Source organism: Loxodonta africana, chromosome 10 (assembly GCF_030014295.1).
Source record: "Loxodonta africana isolate mLoxAfr1 chromosome 10, mLoxAfr1.hap2, whole genome shotgun sequence".
Lineage (NCBI taxonomy): Eukaryota > Metazoa > Chordata > Mammalia > Proboscidea > Elephantidae > Loxodonta > Loxodonta africana.
In genome coordinates this window covers 83,759,844-83,787,163 of record NC_087351.1, presented here as the reverse complement: position 1 = coordinate 83,787,163, position 27,320 = coordinate 83,759,844, and the positions used below count along the sequence as shown (strand labels likewise).

Genomic DNA, 27,320 nt, shown 5'->3' with positions numbered 1-27,320 from the left:
CTGCAAAAATAAATGCATGCCATTCTGTGCTTTTCCTTGGGGTTATAGGAGAGTGTTTTGAAAAAGAACAACTTCAGAAGACAAAAGCTTAAAATAATCCCCAGACTTCCCTGATACATGGTTCTTAGACTAGGGAATGAATGTCCATCACATTTTTCAATGCCTGAGACTATTTCACACCCACAGTTCCCAGGTTGGTATTTCTCTTGCTCATCCTAGGAGACTGTATTTTACTTAATTTTTTTGCAAATAATTCATGTACTGATCGCAACTGTGAGAAATAGATTGGCCTGGGTTTTTTTTGTTTGTTTGTTTGTTTGTTTTTGTTTTAGTTTCTGGACCATATTTAGGCTGAAGCCCTAAAACTGCTCACTTGTTTACACTGAGAGAACACAGTTGAATTCTTTGGACTTTACCTCCACATGCTATTGAGCTGGAGTTTTTGTATTATATGAGGGAATCATGAATGACACTCAACGATTAGGGAGATTTCTCCAAAAGGTGATGATGTGGTCCTCCCCACTAACGCCTCCCTATGGGGAACTCTTGGCTCTTAATTCTGTGCCCCTAAGAGCCAGTTACTAAATATGCGGAGATACCTCCATCCCAGGACCAGGTGGTGCCCAGAATCACAAGTCAGAGTGAAAATCAGCAAATGCCAAGTTTAATTACAAAATAGTTATAATATGAACTTTTAAAATGGGCTCACATTCTATTTGAGGAAAGAAAACTTGTTTATATGCAATCATTGCAATTATGGAAGACAACATACAATCTAATTGCTTCACTGACAGTTTTTACTTATCTCAAGAGTAGGAAAAAAATCCAGTGAGCAAACTGAAAATCTGAGTAGAAACTTTTGGCTTCTGATTTTGATCAGATGAATGAGGAAAGAGAGTGAAGGGCAACTTTTCTTTCAAAACTTGTGACGACCTCCACATTCTCTGATGTATACAGTATTCTCAGTTGCCTGAGGTCTTCATGAAAGTCTAGAATTAGAAGCACGTTACATTTCTCCCTTTTGGAGAATATAATTTGTTAATGGGCGTCTACCCCATATATTAAGGGAGATAAGTAGCTTTCCCTGTCTCTTGTCTCGAGATAAGAGAAGACATCAGCCAGAGCTAAAACTTAATCCTGTTTACCTATACTGATCATGGTTTCTTCCTTGAGAATTAAAAAAAAAAAAAGTCTGATTTTAGCTTGGCAGAGTCTGTCTGAATTCAGCTGTGAATGGGAGGAGGCTGGACAGTTAGATTGTTTGTACTGGTGGTTAACTATTTAAATGCATACGTACTACAGGGAGGTAGTACATATACATTTGATGTTAATATTGTTTAACATAATTATCTCTCACTTAAATGTTTCACATTTAAGTCTCCAGCACTTGTTGACTTTAACAGTTTGATGATATTTCTCACCTGAGTTAATGTTGCAGAGTATGTTTCCCTTCCCAGTTATTGTGATCACTGTACCAAACAAACAAAAAAAAAAGCAAAACCTGTTGCTGTCGAGTCAATTCTGACTCATAGTGACCCTCTAGGATAAAGTAGAACTGCCCCACAGGGTGTCCAAGGAGTGGCTGGTGGATTCGAACCGCTCATCTTCTGGTTAGCAGTGAAGCTCCTAACCACTGTACCACCAGGGCTCCAAATAAGTAATATGGATACAATATAACACAATTGGTAATTAAAATCAACAAATTTCTATTTGATTTTGTTTTTCATGCTCTTATTTGTTTTAACAGGATTATTTTTCCTTAGCTAGATGATAGATGCTAGTTTTAGCTAATCTGGAAAACGGAAAGGGATTAAAAAAATCATTTATGTCTCTAATATTAATACTTTATTGTATTTTCTTTACGTTTTTTCCTATACAAGTATGTATTTTCTAAAAATAAAATTAGGATGTTGTATATATGTTTTGTATCTAGCTTTTTGTTAACATATTTTTATTAATATTTTCCATCTATTTAAATAATTTTTGGAAATACCATTTCCAGTTGCTCTATGGTATTCTATTACATCATGTTAATTTGTTTAGTCATGTTTTACAAATAGAGCTTCAATGAATTCATGGAAATTTTTTTGAACATAATTTTTACATAAGGACTTGATTATTTTCTTAGGATAATTATGTAGAACAAGAACAAGTGGGTCAAAACATTTCAATTTTTTCCTTTAGCTTCCTCAAACCCTCCTTTTGACACACTTAGGGATAAAGCTATTACCTTTTCCTCTTCTTATGGTGACAAATCAGATTTGAAAGTACACTGCCAATTAATCAATGTGTTGAGTAAATTCTGCAGATAAAAAGGGATACCTTCTATTGAGAAAACCTCACTGGACAAGTCATCTGTCTGGTGTCTGTGATCTTATAACACTGACCAGAAGATTAAAACAGCATCAGAAGCTTCTCTGTGTGTGTGATGTTGTGGAAGATTTAACTGGGAACTTTACCTTTTAGGAACTTGTACATTAGTATTGTACTAAAAGGAAACTTTTTAAGACATAATAAAGTATAAACCTTGAAAATTACTTTCCAATTGTGTGTAACTTAAATAAAACATACTTTAGATCTGCTATGCTGTATTTGCCTGTGCTCCCCAAAATGAGCAGGCCTCTCAGCTCACTTAGGTTTGCCAAAAAAAAACTATACCCTGTTCATTGAGTTTTTATTAGAGGGCTGTCCAGAACATTTATTTAATGTCCACAGTTATTTGGCTTATGGCTTATTGTGAAAGATCACTATTTTCCAAGGTTTCTGGGGTGTGACATTAGCGTTGTCTGTGGTCTCAGGGCAGCCCTGTGGGGAAAGCAGCAGAGCAGGTGATTATCTCCCCATTTAACAGATGAGAAAACTTATGGAACTTGTCTAATGCCCCTTGGCTATTACATGGCAGCTGCCACTTTTCTTTCTCTTAATGCTCTTTCCATTATTTCATACTTTTTCTCTACATCTCCATCACTTTCTTGGTTGTATTTCCAGTGGTAATAACATCAACTCCATTGATGATGATGATGATGATGATGATGATGATGATGATGATGATGGCGGCAGCTATTGCTGACCAACTGCCACATGCCAGGCAGTGTTCTAAGTGCTTTACCATATTTTAACCCTGATCTCAATCCTATGAAATAGGTGTCATCTCCTTTTTCAGAGGCAAGGAAAGTGGGGCCCAGAGAGGTTAAATAACTTGCCCAAGATTTTTATCATAGAGTAACTGAGAATCTTAATGAAATAATTTCTGTAAAATTCCAAGCAGATACTCAGCTCTCCGTAAATAGTAGTGGTTATGATTATAGTGCATGTCCGGTTATAATTTCTGCTTATATGTGGCCTTTCAGCTTATATGTGGCCTTTCAGCTTGTATGTGGCCTTTCAGCTTGTATGTGGCCTTTCAGCTTGTATGTGGCCAATGAGCACAATGAGGGCAGCGGCTGTGACCTGCCGGCTGCTACAGCCCCAGGGCTGGGTACATAGTTGGTGCTGTGTTAGCGTTTGCTCAATGTCCATTAAATGTACATGCAGTTCTACTCTGCCGTTTAGGATGTGATGCTATTTCATGTTCTCCAGCATCTGGTTAATCACCTGGTGAATCAGGTTGTCTGTCATGCTTAGTCTGTATGGAGGCCTTTACTGTGGGTACTCACCTCCCTGGACTCCGTGTCATGTCTAGGGCACAACCCACATGGAACTGGTGGTTTTCTAAGGCAGTGATCCACTTAGTCTTTGAAGTAATTCTCGAAACTGGAATTTTGTATTCCAAAAACCTTCTGACATTTAGATACAACATGAATTTTCAAGTTGGGGTAAAGAGGATGTTTTCTGAAATTGGCTGAAAGAAGTAGAGTTTGGGAAAACTGAAAATGTTTTTGCTTTAGGGTTTTTTTTTTCCTCAGGAGGCTAGAGACCCTTTATAGTAGCCTGTGTTTGCAATCCAATATTAAAAAAAAAAAAAAAGGTTACAACAGCATAAATGTAGCTGCTTACTGTCTTACTTTTCTCTTTTTTTGAAGTGAAGCTGGTAGAATAAGATATAAGACAGCATGAGCAGGATGTTTGCTCTTTGAGTCAGCCTACTTCTTCCAGTGTAGCAGAGGTCCTGTCAGGACGGACCTTCGCACTGGTTGAAGACAAACGGAAGCCAAAAGGCTGCAGCTGTTTTGATTCTAGGATTCTTCTTTGGTTGCTAAAGACCTTGCTTTCAATTAACTAATTAGCAAGGCATTACACTGAAGAAGGACATCTGGAAACTTAGATTCTAATTCTGGTTTTAATTCTAGAGCTCAGTATGGATGGGTTGATTGGCTGAGAGAGTAAAACCCACTTAGCTTTTGTTTTTCTCTCTGAACAAACGAAGTTGTAGTACTTTAAGAAGGGTAAAGGAGATAATGGATAACATTTTATCTGGTGAGTAATTTACTCCCAAGCTCCTTTGTTGTTAGGTGCTGACTCACAGTGACCCCATGTGACAGAGCAGAACTGCCTTATAGAATTTTCTTGGCTGTAATCTTTATGGAAGCAGATGGCCATGTCTTTCTCCCTCGGTGTGGCTGGGTGAATTCGATTCATCAATCTTTTGGTTAGCAGCCGAGCACATAACCACTGCACCACCAGACCTTCTTCCTCAGCTCCTGGAGAGCTAGCTGAATTAACTGCTTCGTGTCTGTAGGATATAACTAAAATTAGTCGTGAGGCTACACCCTGGTGACAAGTCTCTAAGTATTTTTGTTCAGATAAGAGAACACCAGAAAACCCTGGTGGCATAGTGGTGAAAAGCAACCGCTACTAACCAAAAGGTTGGCAGTTCAAATTCACCAGGTGCTCCCTGGAAACCATATGGGGCAGCTCTACTCTGTCCTCATAGGGTTGCTGTGAGTCAGAATAGATTCAATGGCAATGGGTTTGACTTTTCTTTTAAAGACCATCTGAAAATCAAGGCAAATTTTAATGAAAACCATTAAATATTGATATACCTAATCCCGTGTTAGGAAATAAGAATGATTCTGCTAGCAGAAAAGGACTATAGTCATACATACGTCATAGAAAATCATAATCACTGGGCTCAGGTTTGGAGGTAGAATGAAAGAACTGTCTCATATAAGCATGATTTTTGTCCTTCTTGGTCATCTTCTTGCTTTCATATTTGTTCTGCTGTATGTGCTTTGTTGGGTTTAGGTTTGGTTTTAGTGCAAGAGAAGCCTATTTTCTCACTGGTAAACTGGGAGGAGATGTATCAATTTCACAGCAGAATAACAAATGGGAGCCAGTTTGCACAGAACTCTGACTGCCCCCACCCATCTTTGTCGGGCCCTTCCTCTAGGCTCCCACAGCACCCTGGGCTTCCCTCTTATCATGGTACCATCTCCTCCTTCTGACAGGGAACTCCCTCCAGGATAGCACTCCAGATTCCCTAGCATTCTATAGACACCCTGATGAATAAATACATTACATAAAAAATATATTTTTAGGTTCAAGGTGCTTCAGAGTAATAAATTAAAGCTCACAAGTAAAAACAGAGCATTTAAAGAGATTCTGAGATTAATGCGCAAATGAAAATGCTTGTTGAAATGCCGCTTATTCTTTAAGATCTGATTCAAATAATAGCTGCGACTTCAAGGGCCTACCACGGGTGGGGCACTGTCCCAGGCACTCAATTGCTGCCTCCCCATGATAGCTCCTGTAGTGTCCCCAAAAAGGCTGCTTCACCTTGGAGCCACCATCACATTTCATTAGAGCCTCTTACAGAACATTCTTCCCCGTGTTTTAGTTCATCATCTCACACCTCCTACAAGATTAGAAGCTGGAAGAGGGCAAGGCATGTGTGCGAATGGCCTTTCTTTCCCACCCTTGGCCCCAACTGAACAGGAATTAAATTAATTAAAAAGGACAGTGTTAAAGCTTCTAAAAATAAATCACCCATAGTTCAGCTTATGGTTCCTCTGCCAAGTGATGTACCACCTCCAAGACCCCAAAGTTAAGGTTTAAGTAGATCTAGACAGCTTTCTCACATTCAGACAAGCATTCAATAATTTCTCAGTCACAAGAAAATGTTTTCCCCAAATAAGGTTTGCATTAAAGTAAAAAAATCACAAACAACAGAAAACAGTGAACTGAAACCAAAAATATAAGGAGGAAAAGCCTCTTCCTGTCAGATCGAACTTTACAATGCCCATGGTCCTTTAATACTCTTTTCTCCTCAAGCCAAATGCTTTTCTTAGAAAAATAAATCACTGCTTTACAGTCCATACTCGTAGGTACTTAAAAAGATAAATTAGCAGACACTATGGTAGAGGTTTTTTAGTTATTGATTACATTGATAAAGTTCATGAAAGTTGGCTGCTAAAATATATTTAACTATTTTCCAACATGGCTGGCATCTCACTAAAACATCTGTTTTCTGTCTCCAACATTTCGAAATCAGTAAGCCCGTAATAGCAACTGAACTGAATGCTCTCTCACCTCCCTCATCTTTATGGTTATTTTACCATTATTATTACTACTTTGTGCATACAAGGGGTGGTAGCAGAAAAGAAGACAGAAAGGTGATCCTGGAATTAAATATTGACTTTCCACCTCCGGTGTGTAGCACATTCTTTGGAAGTGTAAAAAGAAACAGAGCTTGAGTTTATTTCTGAGTTCACTGAAGTCCGAAAACCCAATTGTTAAAACAGAAGATCATCTGGTAAACTAGTGCATTTCCCCTCTTTCTCTGAAGCCTTCCCGGGAGACGACTATCTAACCCCTTCTTCAGCAGAAGGGGCCTTGGCAGTGCAGTGGTTAAGTGCTCAGCTGCTAACCAAAAGGTCAGCAGTTCAAACTCACCAGCCAGGAGAAGGATCTGACAGTCTGCTTCCGTAAGGCTTACAGCCTTGGAAACCCGATGGATGGGGCAGTTAGTTCTACTCTGCCCTATAGGGTCACTGTGCGTCGGAATCAACTCAACAGCAACGCATTTGGTTTTCGGTTTTGATCAGATACCAGAAGTGATACTGGAAAGGCTCTCCAAGCTAAAATCAAGATAGTTATAAAATCAAAAAGCAGTAAGCAGGGAAGCCGGGGGAGGGAGCGGGGGGTGGAATTCTGCTCTCCCAGGATTTTTGAATCAGTTTCAAGAACTTTCGTTCTCCCACTGCCAGCAGCACCCATCAATTCCCATAGTAACCAGCTCATTAATTTCCAACTTTTCCAAGAGGGAGGCACAGTTGTTGCACACAGAGCACAAGAGAGCAAAACCCAAAGTCCCAGCCACCAATCCGAGAGTCTTAGACATTCCAATTGTACTTGTTTCCCTTAATCCCCAGGTTACCAGATGGTTCTCTCCTTTCCCCCTTCAACCTGATGCTGAGACAACAAACAGGACTTTTTCCTAGTATTCTGCATAAAATAATTTTGTTTTCCAGTGCAATTTTGGGTCAAGTGTCTTTGGTACTAAAACAATCATGTCCACTCACACCCACACACCTCACCCAATCCCCACCACCATATATGTTTAAAGAATAAAGAGAACCTTTGGTATAAAAATACAGATTTCAGTATGTTTGGGGCAAGACTGGGGGGTGAATTTGAGATCCAAGAGATGGACAAAGAAGTTGTATTTCCAAAGGAATGATGAGTAGATAAACGTGTGCTGGAGTGAGTGGAGACAGTCTTATCTTTGTAAAGAATAAAATACCTTACGTGGTGGAGCAGGAACAGGAGGAAGAAGTGCACAGCCTGAAGCAGAATGAGAGAATTTCTGTCCCCAACGCACTCATCAGGGACACTGCAATCAGGAACCATGGCTCATTACAATGACTTTCAGCAGGGAAAAACAGAATTATCAGAATGGAGAGGAGCTATGTGAGGTAATGACTTAAGAAGTCTGAGAGGAAAATAAGCCTAGTTAATTTTAACACTATTTACCTCAAGAATGAATATATTGAAGAGATTTTTTTAACTAAAAAGATGGAAAATCAAAATAAAAGTGCCCAGGATGGGCTATGAACCAGTTCTGCAAGGTTTCATATCTTCAACAGAATTTAACAGCTAAAAGGAAAGGACACAGTAAGGAGCTACAAAAAGAAGGTATCTGAGTTGTTGCCCACAGAGACTATCCAGGCCTCATTGGTAAGGGCACTTGTTTCTCTTAGGGTAGGTGAGAGTAATGGAACTACAGGAATGTACGTATTTTAATTCTGAATATATGCCTAATTACCTTCCAGTGGAGTTCCCATCAGGAGTATGCATGAAGTTCTTTAAACTTTACCTCTGTATGTATGGCACTGTGCTAATTAGAGGACATACAGTAATAAAATTAAGGACCCTAAAACATGACTCGGCATCACGGAAGTGTAGAGGAAAGGACAGGAAACATAGAAAACTGTAATATTTGTTGGGATAAGAAGGTAGGATCCTGAGGAACTGCTTCTCCCCTCTATATTATCAGTAATGAATGTTTTTAAAATAAACTTTTTAAAAAGCAGAAGCTGGGAAATATTCGAGCTATACAAATTCCTAGAAAATCAATGCTTAAAAGAAAACTATATTAATACATCAACTTACAGCAACTGTAATGAAATTAACAGAATATTCTCTAGGACATGCAAAAGCTAAATCTACCAGTCATACGGGAAAACAAATGAGCAAGAACAAAGAGGACAATTATGAAAAAGAAGTGTAATGAAGGGGACTGGTTTTAATATTTGCCAGATAGTAAAACATGTTATAAAAATATAATCATTAAAAAGGTATGAAATGGGTTCAAAAATAGAACATCGTATCAAAGGGTAAAATAGAAATTCTGGAAATGCTTTGGAGAATTTGATATAAAAGGCAGCATTTAAAAATCAATGGAGAAAAAAGAGATTATTCAATCAATAGTATTGGCACAACCAGACAGCCACATGTGAAAGAGTATGGAATACCTAACCCACACCAAAATAAATTCCACTTTGTTAAAAAATATATATATAAATGTTAGAAAAAAGAAAACTACCAGAAGAAAACAGGATATGTTTTCCATACCCTTGGGGAGGGGAAGGCTTTCCTGAATAGGGCAAAAAATCCAAAAACAATAAAAGATTAATAAATTAGATCATCCAAAAATAAGTTTATTCATGGCAAAAGTTATCCTAGAGATAAAAAACAAACACAATGGAAAAAGTCAGCAGCTCACGTCACGAAGTACTGATTTCCTTTCCATGTAAAGAGTTTATCTCAATAGACAAATGGGCAAAGAATAAGAAGAGTCAATTCACAGAAAGGGAAACTGCTTTTCAACTCATGAAGTACATTCAATCTCACTTATATGAAGAAAAATGCACAGAAAAATAGCAAGGAGATTTCATTTTTCACCTACGAAATTGGCAAAGATCAAAAGGTTAGGTCACACACACTACTGGCAAGGGAAAGGAAAAATACACATACATTGTTGATGAGAGTATAATTTGTACAATGTCTGCAGAGGGTAGTTCATCAATACTAATCAAAGATACAAAGATAGTTATTCCCTAACCCTGAAATTCCTGTATATAGACAAACTGCACACTCCCAAGTTCAAGGATAACCACCACGGTACCGCTAATGATATCAAAAATGCCAAAAACGATTCAGAAGTCTACCATTAACAGTTTGTAAACAAAGTACAACCATAAACTGGAATGAAACAGAATGAAAGCAAATAGTAAAACAGGTTATAAATTTATAATAATTAAAAAGGTATGAAACTGGTATGCTACCATTTGTGTAAAAATAAACTTTAAAAAAGCTGCAGTGTGATGAGTTGCTTTTATATAGCCTTTCTCATGATGGTCTTGTAAGTCTCACCAAAAGACTGGGTAAAATAAAATCCCACTGCCATCGAGTCAATTTCAACTCACAGTGACACTACAGCGACCCTACAGGACACAGCAGAATTGCCCCACACGGTTTCCAAGAAATGGCTAATAGATTCAAATTGCCAACCTTTAGTTTAGCAGCCAAGGTCTTAACCACTGAACTACCAGAGCTCCTAAAGACTGGGTGGGACCATGCAAATGAGGTGCTTCAGGCCCACCAAGGGGACTGGATAACTTGCTCATAATGTAAATAAGGTACATGGCACCCTTGGGGGGTGGGACCATGCAAATAAGGTGTATGGAGCCCTAACAAAGAGACTGGTCAGCTTTGCTATCCCTCGAGGCTTAAAGGGAGACACAGAGACAGAGAAGAGCTGTAACATGGAAGACAGTGAGAAACAGCAGCACAGCAGTAGCCAGAACAAGAAGCAATGACAGCAGGAGACAGACGGCCCACGAAGCAAGAAAGCTAAGCACCTTCGGGCCAAGGCTTCCTAGAGAAGTGGGGTACCCCGAGCACTTACTGGCAAAGCTGAAGAGCTTTGTAACACTTGCCCAAGTAGGGCAGAGAGCAAGCCGGCCTACAAGCATGGCTGAGAAGAGGCTATTCTAATCGAAGAACCATATCCCGAGTATTTCTTAATCCTGAATTATAACCTGTTACTTCCCTAGTAAACACCATAAACATGAGTATGGTCTGTGAGTTCTGTGCAGTCATTGCAAGGAATTATCGAACCCAGCAGAGAAGTAGAAAGCGTCCTGGGAGAGATGGTTGGTGTCAGAATTGGTAAAAAAAAAAAAATAAAAAGGTTAGAGGGTAGAGGCACGTCTGACCTCTACGTGCACGTCTGACCTCTATGTCACAGCAACCAGCCCTGGGCCGTTGATGCCAGTAGTGATTCTTCTCCCTCCTCGTAAATTCAGACTGGGAAGTCAGATGCCTCAGCAGTCATTTGCATAAAAGCACATATACTAAACGCAATGGGTTATTTCTGGACTGAATCCTGGAATGGGAAGAGGACATGAGCAGAAAAACTAGAGAAATACGAATAAAATCTATAGTTCAGTTAACAACAACGTCCTAATGTTAATTTCTTAGTTCTGACAAGTATACCAAGGTTATGTAAAATGTTACATTAGGGGAAAATGGGTGAAGAGTATACAGGAGCTCTCTGTAATATCTTTGCAACGTTTCTGTCCATTAAAATTTATTCCAAAATTTACAAGTTTATTTTAAAAAATCATTCACATATATACTATTATGGTAGAAGGCCACATAAGAAACAAGTAACAGAAGCTGTCCCTGGAGGGGGTACCTGGAAATTGAGGGTCAGGGTATATAACAGAAACTTACTTTTCACTGTACAACTTTTTAAATTTTATTTCATGGGCATATATTAGGTATCCAAATTTCCTTCTAATTTTAAAATACCTAATTACTTTTGTAATTAAACTTGCATCATCCATGGCATTCACATATTTCTACATAATGCTAATTAGAAAACTCAAGGTACATGTACTACTTCAATTATTTTTTTTTTATTGCGGTAAACTATATATAAAATTTGCCATCTTAACCATTTTTAAATGTACAATTCAGTGCAATTAATGACATTCACAATGTCATACAACCGTCACACTATGCATTTCTAAACCTTTTTCATCACTCCAAACAGAAATTCAGTGTCCATTAAGCAATGACTCCCCACCCCCTATCCCACCAGCCCCTGGTAACCACCACTAACCTACTTTTGTTTCTATGCATTTGCCTATTGTAGATTATTACATATAAGCGGAATTATACAATATTTATTTGTCCTTTTGTGTCTAACTTATCTCACTACGCATGTTTTTTAAGGTTGTTCCATGTCATAGCATGTATCAGAACTTCATTTGTCTTTATGGATCAATAATAATTCCATTGTATATTTATACTCAATGCTTTTTAATACTTCCTTTATTGTACCTAAATCAGTATCTCCCTCATCTACCAGATTTTACGTCATTAAAGGTAAGGACTATGTCAAACTCATTTCTATACTCAAAAAACCTGGAACATACTTGCCACATGGAAATAGTTTCACAAACGAGAGCCAAAGTTAATATTTTCTGGTACAGTGATTCCATTTTTGATTAGTGAGATATTTTGTAATTCAAATACCCAAACAATTCTCCCAAGAGCTTTACCCTTTGGATCCTCCACTTTAGAACCTTTGATTCTTAGTTCACAGTGAACTAATGAAGAGAAAATCAAGGGGCAGAGAGAGAGAGGTGATTCTCACTGAAGATTTGGGTAGGAAAATAAACAGAAGCTTAACTTTCTAAACATTTGCTTTATGCTGCGGCTCTAGGGAATATAAAGATAAATCAGATGTAATCATTACAACAGAAGCTGGGCATAGTGTATAAAGTCAGCACTTGGAGAGATACAATTGACTATGATGCTGCTTAGGATTTTCACAAATGTTTTCTACAGCGGCTATTAAAATACTTGTCAAAAATAAGTTATATATTCTAGAGTTTCTCCAAAAGCATCAACATGCCATCATGCCCCAAGGAGCTCAGAGCTTAGTCTTAGCTCCAACACTACAAAGCAATGTTATCTTGGGCAAACCACTTGGTCTCTGTAAATGTCAATGTTCTTCTACTAAATGAACAGATAGCACCTAAGGTTCCTTCCTAGCCTCAATGTCTATTATATCTTTTCCTTTACAGCTCAGTGATAAGACTGTTGTTGGGTCCTATCTGGTCCATTCCAGCTCATAGCAACCCCATATGATGAGTAGAACTGCCCATAGGGTTTGCTAGGCTGTAACTGTTAGAGAAGCAGATCATCAGGTCTCTCTCCCACAGAGCTGCTGGGTGAAATCTGAACCGTCAGCTGAGCGCTTAACCATTGTGCCACTAGGGCTCCTTGTAAATACACAATCTTTTCATATAAACACATACCATTTAGCTGTGTGTTGAGGAAAGGAGCTACCTATAATAAAACTTCCTTCCTATTCCCAGGGTGGCCTAACACAAAAAATAAAATAGTATTTGATTACAAATTAATGGCTTAGACAACTACTTCTCAAATGACCAGAAATGAGATTTATTCAACATGTTGAAACTGACTTAAAATATGTATGCTATGCAGTTGTTCATTCACTCCTGTTTAGGATTATAAAAGCTTCTAACTTGGCTTTCATATTATTTTTTTAGGTACAAATTAAGCGAAGATGTAACCTTGAAGACTAAGGTGTGCCTGACCCAAGCTATGGTGTTTTCAATCACCTCCTATGCATGTGAAAGCTGGACGATGAATAAGGAAGACTGAAGAATTGAGACCTTTGAATTGTGGTGTTGGAGAAAAATATTGCATATACTATGGACTGCCAAAAAGAACGAACAAATCTGTCTTGGAAGAAGTAAAACCAGAAGAAGCTCCTTAGAAGGATGGCGTGAGTTCACCTCTTGTACTTTGGACACGTTATCAAGAAGGACCAGTCCCTGGAGAAGGACATCATGCTTGGTAAAGTAGAGGGTCAGTGAAAAAGAGGAAGGCTCTCAATGAGACGGAGTGACACAGTGGCGGCAACAATGAGCGTAAGCATAGCAACTATTACGGGGGCAGTGTTTGGTTCTGTTGTACAAAGTGTCGCTATGAGTCGGAACCAACTCGATGGCACCTAACAACAACAACGACTGCTACTTGATATTTTTATTATGTTTACCAGTTTTCATAGCTGAAAGAGAGATGAGTACACTGGGAGAAGCTGCAGGCATACGCAGAGACACATGAATTACCAGCGAATAGTTTTGTTCTGACTTATTTAACACAATCCTAGTTCTGGCCTACTGGTTAGAAAGGTGATTGTGTGAAAAGCAGAACAAAGGTCTGCGTGGCAGTTAATATGCTAAAAGTATAGTACAGTACATATTGAGAGTTAATTATTTCTAAAAAACTGAAATTCTCCTTTCAAAAGCCAAAAATAATACTAAGCTGCTAACAAATATGGTTTTGTTCTAAATAAGTTATTTTTTCACTAAATAACCAAGGTTTATGACATAGGTCCTTTATAAAATGGGGATAGAAAGAGGTTTCCAAGAAAGAGACAAGTACAAATTTCCATAGTGAAAGATGTACCTGAGTTCATGAGGATATGAGATAATATCCACCTGAAGGAATAACCAGAAAAGGCTTCCTGAGGAAATGAATTTGAACTTGTTTCCAAGGTGGGAAAGGTTATGGACAAGTACTGAGAAGAAACGGAAATTCTAGGCAAGAAAAATGATGCCAGTAAAAACTGCTTCTTGAGAAACCACAATGGCAGTCACAAGATGATGTGATTGTGGAAAAGATTACTTCAGCCAGGACAAACTGATAGGGGAGAAATGATATGCTACTTCAAACCTCTAGGCTCAGTTCTCTCATCCATGTGATGAGAAGTTTGGACTAAATGACTTCTCTGGTCCTGTTCAGTCGACAGGCTCAGGGACTCCAGTCAAGTACTGAGTGCCTGCTTCCCAAGAGGCACTGCGCTGCACACCCCAGGCTCCCCCTGCCCTGCCAGGCTGGTGTTTTATTAGTCCCATTTGAGAGATGAAAAGAACGAGGCTCGGAATACCAATGAAGTCTTCGGTTACATAGGAACAAAAAGGATCAGGCACGATAACTATTATGGGGAGAGAAGTGGCACAGGAAGACAGCAACATCAAAATTCAAAGCCCCTAAAGATAATGAATTGATAAAATAAGTATTACATCGTTTTCTTAAGAGATTAAAAAGAATAAGGAAAGGTATCCGTGTTGCCCATCATACCAGACAACCATTCAAAGAAAAGGGAAAACGGTGCTCTCAGTGAAACTGATGGAGACGGGCGTAGTGCCCATTCCTGCCCCAGCAGCAGCTCTCATTTAATTACGTATTCCTTCTGCCTGTGGTGTCCACAATGAGGTAGGTGTTAGGCTGAACATACAACACATTCCTTAGCCATTAGAACAGAGATTAGCAGTTAACTGAAGAGGCCTTCCAAACCTCAGAAGCACTTAAGACAACCCTCATATCCAGTTTTACCTCCAATGCACAGATTCTAAAACTAGGTGTTATTCTTACACAACAGCTCAATGGCCATTATAATAACTTAATTGCAGAATTCTCTATTTATAAACAAGTTCACTTCCAATAGCAAAATATAGTTCAATAAATAAAACTAGTCCAAAAAAAAATTCAAAACCCAATATTAGAAGTTAATACGGTCAGTGGTTAAGACCTTAGCTGCTAATCAACAGTCGGCAATAGGAATCCACCAGCCACTCCTTAGAAACCCTATGGGGCAGTTCTACTGTGTCCTATAGGGCTGCTATGAGTCGGTATTGACTCAACAGCAACGGGTTTGGGTTTTCGGCTTTTATTTGTAAACAAAGAAGTCAGTTCTTCGACTTCAGCTCCTGTCCTATGCCCTTTCTCTACATGAACACGTGAGATTGAGGACCCATCCTCTGCTGACGTGAGCCACTCTGGCAAAACAACATCCCATGACCTGACAGCAGTCTAGAGAAACATTTGCCCACATGCACAAAGCCAAGGACAAGGATGTTCTCTGCAGCACTGTTACTAGGAACTGGAAACAACCTAGAAGTTCAGCAAAAGGGAAATGACAGGAGAACTATTAGTGTATTCACATGACTCTTGTGTACCGTCGAGTCAACTCCAACTCACAGCGACTCTGTATGACAGAGTAGAACGGCCCCATAGGGTTTCCCCGGCTGCGATCTTTACAGGACCAGATATCACGTCTTTTCTCCCTCGGAGTCACTGGGTGAGTTTCAACCGCCAACGTTTTGGTTAACAGCCAAGCACTTAACCATTGTGCCAGCAAGGCTCCTTCAATTCACGTGACTAGTCCACATATTAGGCAGCAGTTAAAAAGGACAACTAGATTTATATGAACTAACATGGACAGATCTCCAAGGCCTACTGCTGAATGGGAAAAAAAAAAAAGTTACTTGAATTCAATATGATACCAATTGTGTGAAATTTTAGAACACAAAAATAAAACCTTTTTATATTATAATTGGAAATATAAACACCAAATCAATAAAGTGCTTCCCTCTGGAGAGCGAAAAGGAAAACAAGGAAGATGAGGGTGAGGAGTAAACAGGGCCTTAAACCTTATAAACAGACTAAATTATTACTTCCACCTACAAATTAATTTTTAAAAACATCCCAGAAGGACTTTATAGGGTTAAGTGGTTTAGAATTGGAGAATAAGGTGAAATAAAGACAGTATCTCTGCAACCACAGCTAAATTAAAATCTAATTAAATGGTCTGCTCTTAACTACCAGGAACAACTTTAACATCACAAATGAAGCTGGAATTTTATTTCATGAAGAACAGAAGACTGTCTTTTTAAAAGGCCACATGAAGCTTCAGCTGGTGTAATTTAATTAACCATTGTTGGTGTGAGCCTGTACATACATACTTTTTCCCAGACTAAAAACTTGACAATAACTGAAAGAAGACCTAACATAGAAATATTAAAAATTATGTGAACATCACTAAATCGAGACATGCTCCCTATTACCTAGTAAAAATCCTTTCCCACTAGTAGCCCACATTTCTGTAAGAATCCAAGATTAACTTCTTAATAAAGGTCAGCTTATGGTAACGATCACGGGAGAAAGATGTGGCAGTCTGCTTCCATAAAGATTACAGCCTTGGATACTCTATGGGGTAGTTCTACTCTGTCCTACAGGGTCGCTATGAGTCAGAATCCACTCGACGGCAACATGTTTGGTTCTGTTTTTTGGTTTATGGTAACAGTAAGAGAAGTCCTCTTCTTGTAGTGGACTCTTCAAAAACAAAGCTGGGCCTGGGTGGCCATCATTTACCTCCTCTCTTTTCAGCCGTGTCAGTGAGCCACTGGCCAGGCTGTCTTTTACACAGCCGTCTATCTACATTCCTCTGGGGAAGTAAGATGGACTCTCAGTTCAGGGAACCGCATCACCATAACAGCTGCTGGAATAAGGGGAGAAAAGATAATAACTCGTTTGTTGTTTTAATAGGTATTATTAATGTCAGATTTACATTTAATACAATCAAACGCATTTTTCTAATTTTTAGTTACTATTTTTTTTTTTTTTTATTGGAGCCTTGACAACCCTCTTGGCGTAGTGGTTAAGAACTACAGCTGCTGGCCAAGGGGTCGGCAGTTCGAATCCACCAGGTGCCCCTTGGAAACCCTGTGGGGCAGTTCTACTCTGTCCTATAGGGTCGCTATGAGTTGGAACCGACTCAACGGCAACGGGTTTGTGTTTTTTTGGGTTTACTGGAGCCTTGGTGGCGCAGTGGTTAAGAGCTACAGCAAACTCTGCCTGCCAACCAAAAGGCTGGCAATTCAAATCCACCAGCCACTCCTTGGAAAACCTATGAAGCAATAGTGTCCTATAGAGATGCTAAGAGTTGGAGTCAACTTGACCGCAATGGGTTTGAGGTTTGTTTTGTTTTGTTTGTTTGTTTTTTTGTTTTTTGGTTTATAATGCCATAGGAGTCCCAGGGTGTAACAAACAGTTAAGCACTTGACTGCTAGCTGGAAGGTTGGTGGTTCAAACCCACCCAGAGGTGTCTTGGAAGACAGGCCTGCTGATATGCTTGCAAAAGGTCACTGCTTTGAAAACCCTAAGGAACAGTTCTATTCTGCACATATAGGATGGCATGACTTGACGGCAACCAACAACAATAAACAACAATGTAAGACTTTACAGAAAATAAAATCTAATTTTAGAAGAAAATCTATTATATTAAGTATAAGTAGTAGCTTGTAAAACAGCATTGAATTGTACATGTAAAAATGTAGAAATGGCAAATGTTCTGTTACACATATCTTTACCACAATTTTAAAAAAATACAATAGAATGTACAGTACGATCCCAAATTCACTTTTAAAATATACGGATGATCACATAAACAAAAATGTAAGAAAACTACTAAAATGTTAGCACTCCTACGTACAAATGACCCTGGTTCTTCTACAATAAATTATATTTAAACAGGGAGAAAAAGGGAAATGTTACAGATTGAGAGAGTTAAAAGACAAATGAAACATGTTAATCTTGTTTGGATCCTGATTCCAACAGACTAACTATAAAATCACATTTTTGAAACGCTGGAGAAACCTGAACATACACTAGGGATTCCAATACTAGCTAGTAAATAATATTAAAGAATAACTGTTAATTTCTTTAGGAGTAATAATGTCGTGGCTATTTTTTTAAGTTCTTGTCCATTAGAAATACTCTGTGAAGTATTTACAGGTTAAATGATTATAGTAAAAAATTTGGCCTTGCCCAAAGAGAAGTTTGATCTTTGCCCTGGGCTTCTGGGAGGTAATCTATGTCACACCTTACAGGAGTGCAGTTTGTTTAGGGTGGGGCTGGTCACACCGGATTTTAGGATGGGATGGCCACACCAGATTTCAGGATGGGCTGGCCACACCTAAGAGTCTTAGGGTGCGGCTGGCCACACCAGGAAGACCAACCATGTGATTTAGGATAGGGTTTTCAGGTCATATGGATGGTATCAGTAAACCTGGAGGCTGCGATCAACCATGTGGGCAATCAATCCATCCAAAAAAACCAAAAAACCAAACCCAGTGCTATCGAGTTGATTCTGACTCATAGGACTCTACAGGACAGAGTAGAAGGCATCTCTTGGCTAATTTTAATCTATATCCTTTCCCTTCAACAAGCTGTAGCCATGAGTACAATAGCTTTCTGTGAGCTTTATTAGTATTTCTAACAAATTAGTGAATCAGAGAGTGGTCTGGGGAACCCCCAAACTTGCAGTTGGTGTGAGAAGTGAAGGCAATCTTGGAGACTGTGCCCTCTAATTTTGTAGTTGGACCCTAACTCCTTGCAACTACTATCAGAAGTCTTGGGCTGACTTGGCAGTCTGTGCCTTCAAACCTTATGATTTGGCTAACTCCAGGCAATGGTATAATAGCTGTGCTGTGCTTTAAAACTCCATCAACACAAAATCATAAAAGTAGGAGAAAGACAGATAGGAACAAGATTGGCCAAACATCTACAACCATTGAAGCTGGATGATAGGTGCCTGGAGGCTCCTGCGCTATTCTCTCTCCTTTTGTGTAGGTTTGAAAAATCTCATAAATATAAAAGGCTAGCAGGGATTATCTCTGGAGGGCTGGGGACTCAGTGACCTGGGGGTGGGACTTAGGTGATTTTTATTTTGTCCTGTGTGCTTTTTAAGAACATCCAGATTTGATACAATAAACATAAGTTACTTAGGTTAACTAAAGAAATAAAAATTACTCTTTTCGCAACTACATATATCACTCTTTCAATACCCCGTTCAAATGACCCCATCTCCATGACGTTTTCTCCAAGCCATAGATGGATTTACGGCTTACGGGTCCCTCTGTAGAGGCCTCAAGAAGCCCTGGTGGTACAGTGGTTAAAGCAGTCAACTGCTAACCCACAGGTCAATGGTTAGAAACCACCAGCAGCTCCAAGGGAGAAAGATGTGGCAGTCTGCTTTCTTGGAAATCCTCTGGGGTCTCTATGAATGGGAATCGACTCAATGGCAGTGGTTTTGGCTACAGTAACCGCAAGGTATTTTACCTATACTTCCAAAAGGCCTTATTATATGTTTGGTCATTTATTCTGACTGTTTTAAATTACATCTGTCTCCTCCTCTAGAAAAACAATTTGACTTCAGGGAGCATTTCTCTTTCACATTTCTATCATTAACACTAAGCAAAAAGCTCTCTATATATATTAGGTGAAAAATAATTATTTGGTCACTTGAATTAACTTTTTCAAAAGTAAATCCAGGATGAAAACAAGTGTCAATACAAGTAAAATATCTTCCTTCTTATAACTACAAAAGCTCTGAGGCCAGAACATGCCTGGAAACCATAAGTTCCCTCTACAAAGACAAAACCCCATCAAATGTTACCTGGTCACTCTCTCAAACCATTTATTTTCCAATTGACTGGGGGAAAAAAATCAGTCAGTAGCAACAAAGGGCAGCTACTAAATTAAGTTACAGACCTTAAAATAAATGACCCCCTGGAAAAAAAGCAAAGTCCATTAGTTCTCCTGCAACCATTCATTACTGAACGTACTGAAGGCTCATCCAGAGTACCAGCCAGTCCATTTTTATTAAGGAATCCATTATGCACAGAACACAGCCCTATACTTGCTCTGACACAAAAACGGCTTGGGAAGAGCTGGGATGTGGTAGCGCAGTGGCCCATACCTTTTTATCATCATCTTTCTTTATCAACTTCTTTTTGTATATAGAGTATTCTTAGGGAATGATAAACATTGAAATAAACTCCATGCTTTAAAATAATGCCTCCGCCACTAACAGTTTCCCAAGCCCTATTAAGAAACATCAGTGTATGGTGAACTGGCGGATTCAAATTTCACCCATGTTTCACCCCTAGTTTCACCTATTTCCAAAAGCCAAGACTTTGAAGGTGCTCTTGCCCACCCCTCTTTTTAAGGCAGGTGGGGGTAGAAGGGAACTGGGTTCCACACGAATCCTACCCTAACCCCCTCCCACATCCACAAATGTTCTCTCTTCTGTTTTTTGATTCCCTATTTTAGAGTTTTGCTCAAATCTACTCCTATTTGCAAACTCTAAATTTATCAGATAGTCAAGAAAGTAGGTGACACAGTACCATTATAAAACTATGATACCATTATAAAGAATCACATCCACACATTCCTAGAGCCAAAAAAAAAACATGAACAGGTGAATGGATAACTCTGAGGATAACTTTATGAGGGACAACTCTGCCAGTGAGAATCAGCATGAAGCTGGTTCCAACTTCCCCATTACTTCTGACACCAGCCATCCCACAGGACTCTCTCTCTCTCTTTACTGGGTTCAATAACTTGTATAACATCCACAAAATCACAGAAACGCCACGTCTCCAATAACAACCTTAATATAACAGAGAAGGAATGTAAAAAGGAAAATACGTAAATGAAGAAATGCAAATGGCAAAGTCTAGGAGAGGTCCCAGCACGGAACCTCAATGTCTAAAGAGAAACCACTTACTCTTCCCAAAAACTGATGCTTATTCTCACCTATCAGGAAACTTTCAACCAGGAAACTCAATGACATCACTCAGCAGGATCAGCTACTGGCTGGGTGGACTCTGCTGCTGGTGAGCTCCTAACTCCTCCCAGCCAGCTCTAGCAAAGCTCTAGGCAGGGCCCAGCCCTAGGCCCCATTAGGACAGCTCCAGGAGTAGAACCGCTCTGCAGGCAGCCTGCTGCTCAGGAAGCACAAGCTCCGAGGGCAGCCCCTGCTCAGGGCAGGGTACTGTACTCCAGGCACGCCCCACATCATTGCCTCTGCTCTGCGGGCCAGACCCTCCTGCTGCCACTGTTTCTCCTGGTCACTGCCGACTGCTCTGCTTTCTACCAGGCCCAGCTCTCCAACAGTGTAACAACTCTTACATCAGGGGTACAGCTCCTTGCCAGGTCTGAGAGGGTCGTTCGTGCAGGGTCTCTATGTCCCAAAGCACTCACCTAACCTTCTGGCTCTCACTGGTCAGGAGACTCCAAAAACCTCTTATGTCTCAGCCATTTATATAGGCCATTTTTTGCCAATTTCAAGGTGGGGCATCCCTAGCCAAATCAGAGCCCAACCACTCCTCCTGGCCAGATGGAAGTCCAGCCAACCCTCTTAATCAGATCAGAGCCCAACCAGCCCTTAATTACCCAGAAAAAGTCAATCAACTCAGGCTTTGTCAATTACTGGGCCAAGCTGAACAAAAAGTATCAAACCTTCAAGTTGTTTACAGCTTACGGAGGAAATATCAATCCACACAGGAATATCGCTTCCCAAGTTGCTCTTTTCCACAAACCCAGGACGAAAAGACCACATAAGGAAACCTATGACACCACCCCAGGTATTTAGAAATAAAGCACTCCTCCACAGACAACTTAATTTAAATCCCTATTATCATTTATTCTGTTACTAGAGTGTGTTTGAAAGAGGCAACTATCTACTTGATGTGTACAGCTGTTCCCTTATGTTCTGGGGAATATAAAGATAAGGAGAGATGAATTTATTGAGAGTAAGCTATTCCTAGTAAAGCAGGAAAAGGGTAAGCTAGCATTAGCAAATGTGAAGGGGTCATATCACAATTCTACAGGCTGCTAAAAATGTTTGCTAGGCCAAATGACTTCATATAATTCCCCCTTTTTAAGAACAAAGATGAGGATTTTGAATAATAAATAAGCATAATGAAATAATTCTGAAGCCACTGCAGGGCATGCCAAATTCAATTCAAATTAGTCACAGCCAAAGATAAAAGGAAGATCCTCCCTTTGCTACTATAAATTTTTACTATTTTCATATTATAGTCAGCATTAAGTTTATGAAATTTTATCTAGCTTTTATCTTAAAAATTTTCTCCCTTCTGTAACCTTCAGTGCCACTGTAAAACTGCAATTTAGGCTGAAAAACCTAACAAGTCTACTCAGGGTAAACATGTCAGTTATTTTCTTCTTGGAGTTATTACTATTTAATCTAAACTTTGTGACTGGAGTATGTTTAAAGAGAAAACAGTTGTTCTCTTATACTCTAAGGAACATAGATAAGGAGATACAGGGTGTTAGAATGACAAGGAGAAAAAAGATAAGGTGCATCAGTGGACGTGAGGCGGTCAGACGACAATTCTACAGGCTGGACAGCCAGAGTGACAATGTTCCCAGGTTTCCATTTTTAGTTGACCTCTGAATTTGCTGTTATCATTGAGTTGTCCTGTTGGCCACTATAAGGTCTTATGATTATTTGGTATCCCATTACCACCACACTGAACACCTAGAAAAGTCTAAAAGAATGTACTATCACTCCTATTCTTTTCTTTTCACACCTACTGAGTAGTTGAGACTTCCTGTGACGCTGGAAAAAAGTATGTCTATACCTTCATCCCCCATGTGCCTGTCAGTTTGTTGTACTTTGGGGGCTTTTATGTTGCTGTGATGCTGGAAGCTATGCCACTGGTATTCAGATACCAGGAGGGTCACCCATGGAGGACAGGTTTCAGCTGAGCTTTCAGACTAAGACAGACTAGGCAGAAGGACCTGGCAGTCTACTTCTGAAAAGCATTAGCCAGTGAAAACCTTATGAATAGCAGCAGAACATTGTCTGATATAGTGCTGGAAGATGAGCCCCCCAGGTTGGAAGGCACTCAGAAGATGACTGGGGAAGAGCTGCCTCCTCAAAGTAGAGTTGACCTTAATGGCATGGATGGAGTAAAGTTTTGGGGATCTTCATTTGCTGATGTGGCACGACTCAAAATGAGAAGAAACAGCTGCAAACATCCATTAATAATCAGAACCTGGAATGTACGAAGTATGAATCTAGGAAAATTGGAAATCGTCAAAAATGAAATGGAATGCATAAACATCAATATCCTAGGCATTAGTGAACTGAAATGGACTGGTATTGGCCATTTTGAATCGGACAATCATATAGTCTACTATGCTGGGAATGACAACTCAAAGAGGAATGGTGTTGCATTCATCGTCAAAAAGAACGTTTCAAGATCTATCCTGAAGTACAACACTGTCACTGATAGGATAATACCCATACACCTACAAGGAAGACCAGTTAATACGACTATTATTCAAATTTATGCACCAAGCACTACAGCCAAAGATGAAGAAATGGAAGATTTTTATAAGCTGCTGCACTCTGAAATTGATCAAATATGCAATCAAGATGCAGTAATAATTACTGGCGATTGGAATGCAAAAGCTGGAAACAAAGAAGGATCAGTAGTTGAAAAATATGGCCTTGGTGACAGAATCAATGCCAGAGATCGAATGATAGAATTTTGCAAGACCAACGACTTCTTCATTGCAAATACCTTCTTTCACCAACATGAAAGGTGACTATACACATGAACCTCGCCAGATGGAACACACAGAAATCAAACTGACTACATCTGTGGAAAGAGACAATGGAAAAGCTCAATATCATCAGTCAGAACCAGGCCAGGGACCAACTGGGGAACAGATCATCAATCACTCATATGCAAGTTCAAGCTGAAACTGAAGAAAATCAGAGCAAGTCCACGAGAGCCAAAATATGACCTTCAGTATATCCCACCTGAATTTAGGGACCATCTGAAGAATAGATTTGATGCACTGAACACTGTGACCGAAGACAGGATGAGGTGTGGAATGACATCAAGGACATTGTACGTGAAGAAAGCAAGAGGTCACTGAAAAGACAGGAAAGAAAGAAAAGACCAAGATGGATGTCAGAGGAGACCCTGAAACTTGCTCTTCAGCATCGAGCAGCTAAAGCAAAAGGAAGAATTGATGAAGTACAAGAACTGAACAGAAGATTTCAAAGGGCCTCTCGAGAAGACAAAGTGAAGTATTATAATGACACGTGCAAAGAGCTGGAGATGGAAAACCAAAAGGGAAGAACACACTCGGCGTTTCTCAAGCTTAAAAAACTGAAGAAAAAATTCAAGCTTAGAGTTGCAATAGTGAAGGATTCCATGGGGAAAATATTAAACTACGCAGGAAGCATCAAAAGAAGATGGAAGGAATACATAGAGTCATTATACCAAAAAGAATTAGTCGATATTCAACCATTTCAAGAGGTGGCATATGATCAGGAACCGATGGTCCTGAAGAAAGAAGTCTAAGGTGCTCTGAAGGCACTGGCGAAAAACAAGGCCCCAGGAATCGATGGAATATCAATTGAGATGTTTCAACAAACAGATGCAGCACTGGAGGAGCTCACTCGCCTATGCCAAGAAATATGGAAGACAGCTTCCTGGCGAACTGACTGGAAGAGATCCATATTTATGCCTGTTCCCCAGAAAGATGATCCAACCAAATGTGGAAATTATAGAACAATATCATTAATATCACACACAAGCAAAATTTTGATGAAGATCATTCAAAAACAGCTGCAGCAGTATATCAACAGGGAACTGCCAGAAATTCAGGCCGGTTTCAGAAGAGGATGTGGAACCAGGGATATCATTGCTGATGTCAGATGGATCCTGGCTGAAAGCAGAGAATACCAGAAGGATGTTTACCTGTGTTTTATTGACTATGCAAAGGCATTCAACTGTGTGGATTGTAACAAACTATGGATAACACTGCAAAGAATGGGAATACCAGAATACTTAATTGTGCTCATGAGGAGCCTTTACATAGATCAAGACAGAACAAGGGGATACTGACTGGTTTAAAGTCAGGAAAGGTGTGCGTCAGGGTTGTATTCTTTCACCATACCTATTTAATCTGTATGCTGAACAAATAATACGAGAAGCTGGACTACAGGAAGAAGAACGGGGCATCAGGATTAGGAAGAAGCCTCATTAACAACCTGTGTTATGCAGATGACACAACCCTGCTTCCTGAAATTGAAGAGGACTTGAAGCACTTACTGATGAAGATCAAAGACCACAGCCTTCAGTATGGATTACACCTCAACATAAAGAAAACAAAAATCCTCACAACTGGACCAATGAGAAACATCATGATAAACGGAGAAAAGATTGAAGTTGTCAAGGATTTCTTTTTACTTGGATCCACAATCAACAGCCATGGAAGCAGCAGTCAAGAAATGAAAAGATGCATTGCATTGGACAAATCTGCTGCAAAGGACCTCTTCAAAGTGTTGAAGAGCAAATATGTCACCCTGAAGACTAAGGTGAGCCTGACCCAAGCCGTGGTATTTTCAATCGCATCATATGCATGTGAAAGCTGGACAATGAATAAGGAAGACCGAGGAAGAGCTGACGCCTTTGAATTGTGGTGTTGGCGAAGAATATTGAATATACCATGGACTGCCAAAAGAACGAACAAATCTGTCTTAGAAGAAGCACAACCAGAATGCTCCTTAGAAGCAAGGATGGCAAAACTGGGTCTTACATACTTTGGACATGTTGTCAGGAGGGATCAGTCCCTGGAGAAGGACATCATGCTTGGCAGAGTACAGGGTCAGCAGAAAAGAGGAAGACCCTCAACGAGGTGGACTGACATAGTGGCTGCAACAATGGGCTCAAGCATAACAACAATTGTAAGGATGGCGCAAGACCGGGCAGTGTTTCATTCTGTTGTGTGTAGGGTTGCTGTGAGTCAGAACTGACTCGACGTCACCTAACAACAACAACAATACCTTCATGTGTTACACCAACAAACTATTAGTCTAAGTATATGTGATCAGTGCTATCCTTTTTATTTTCGCCTCAGGAAAAGTACAGAGCTTTTTAAATTTCCCTCCTACTAAAATTAGAACCCTGAATGCAAATAACCAAACTGAAATAAGAGAAAAATTATTTACTTATAAGTACATATAAAAAAAGGGAAAATCCAAAGCAAAAATACACTACTTGGGAAAATTATTAAAATGTTTTAATGTGTCAGGCACATAATTTAGTCAGATTATTATCAATCAGCATTACTGTTTCTAGCTGTATATTTAGAAAGAATAAATCAATGTAATATTTTTTAAAGAGAAGGGAAGAAGTACACTTTCTTAATTCAGTGTTCATTTTCTAAAACAATGATGGCTCAAAAGAACACTCAAAAATTAAAAGGGTAAATTTAATAAGATACAGACACATAAAACTACATACAAAATATGGGGGAGGGGCTGAGGGGGTGAGTCTGGCTCGATTTTTCTTTGCTTTTGGAAGAAAGGAATTGTTTTAGGTATCACTTACGTGGAGAAAGAGCTTAGAAAAAAAGTATAAATTCAGAGGGCCAAGAAAGAGTCATGTTACCAGGGGATCTGGAGAACTGTTCAACAGTGGTCTCCTATCTCTGTGCTCTGAGAAGACCCAGTAAGCATGAACGAATGCACAAGAGAAGCCTCTCCCACTTGACCTAACGGATGGCCTTTGCTATTATTAAAATAAATTATTTAAGTGCCCTAGGGTCCATGTTATTAAACTAAGCAGCTCAATTCAAAAGATAAGATGTAGCTGCTGTGACATAAAAGCTCAGCTAGTGCTGGGTCTCATACTACTACCTGGGACTCAAGGCCCCTGGTAAAAATTGTCATATTTCAATTTATATCAATCCAGAATTATCCTGATTTAAGAGTGTTTGAATACCACAAGAGATAATACGGACTACACAACAAGTGCCTGTTTCCATAGTATATAGGTACTCAGGACGGGGGAAAAAAGTCAATCCTGAAATGCAACTTCCAGAGGATCTCAGTAACAGGCACTGTAACTTTCCTTCCCTCATACAATTCCAGACCAACAACTTCCTTCACAGAACATTCCTGCAGGCTGGTTACTTTACGACTGAGCAGTTCCTGATGATTCCGAAGAGGCTACATTATCGAAGACAAGTTTTCATTGTGTTGTTTATAAAAACTTGGGCTCTTTAAACTGCTAAAAATTACAGAAATCTAAAAATCTCTCTTGGACTCCATCTCTATTAGAGAAGAATGATGCCGGTAATGGTCAAACAAATGCAAT

General features: G+C 39.5%; 1 protein-coding gene across 28 annotated transcripts in view; it reads right to left on the bottom strand.

The window, feature by feature from the left end:
* The window catches only part of SIPA1L1 (signal induced proliferation associated 1 like 1), a 410,589-nt gene that overhangs the window by 297,270 nt on the left and 85,999 nt on the right, over positions 1–27,320 (bottom strand). For 16 of the 28 annotated variants that reach the window (XM_064292697.1, XM_064292696.1, XM_064292698.1 and 13 more), the window contains one exon: positions 16,702–16,828. The exons of 7 other annotated variants lie outside the window; for them this stretch is intronic. The gene's annotated coding sequence lies outside the window, so the exon portion shown is untranslated. Of the gene's footprint in view, positions 1–6,831; positions 6,989–16,701; positions 16,829–27,320 lie in introns of those variants that run through there. 5 more of the 28 variants (XM_064292665.1, XM_064292674.1, XM_064292675.1 and 2 more) reach the window with 3 other exon arrangements.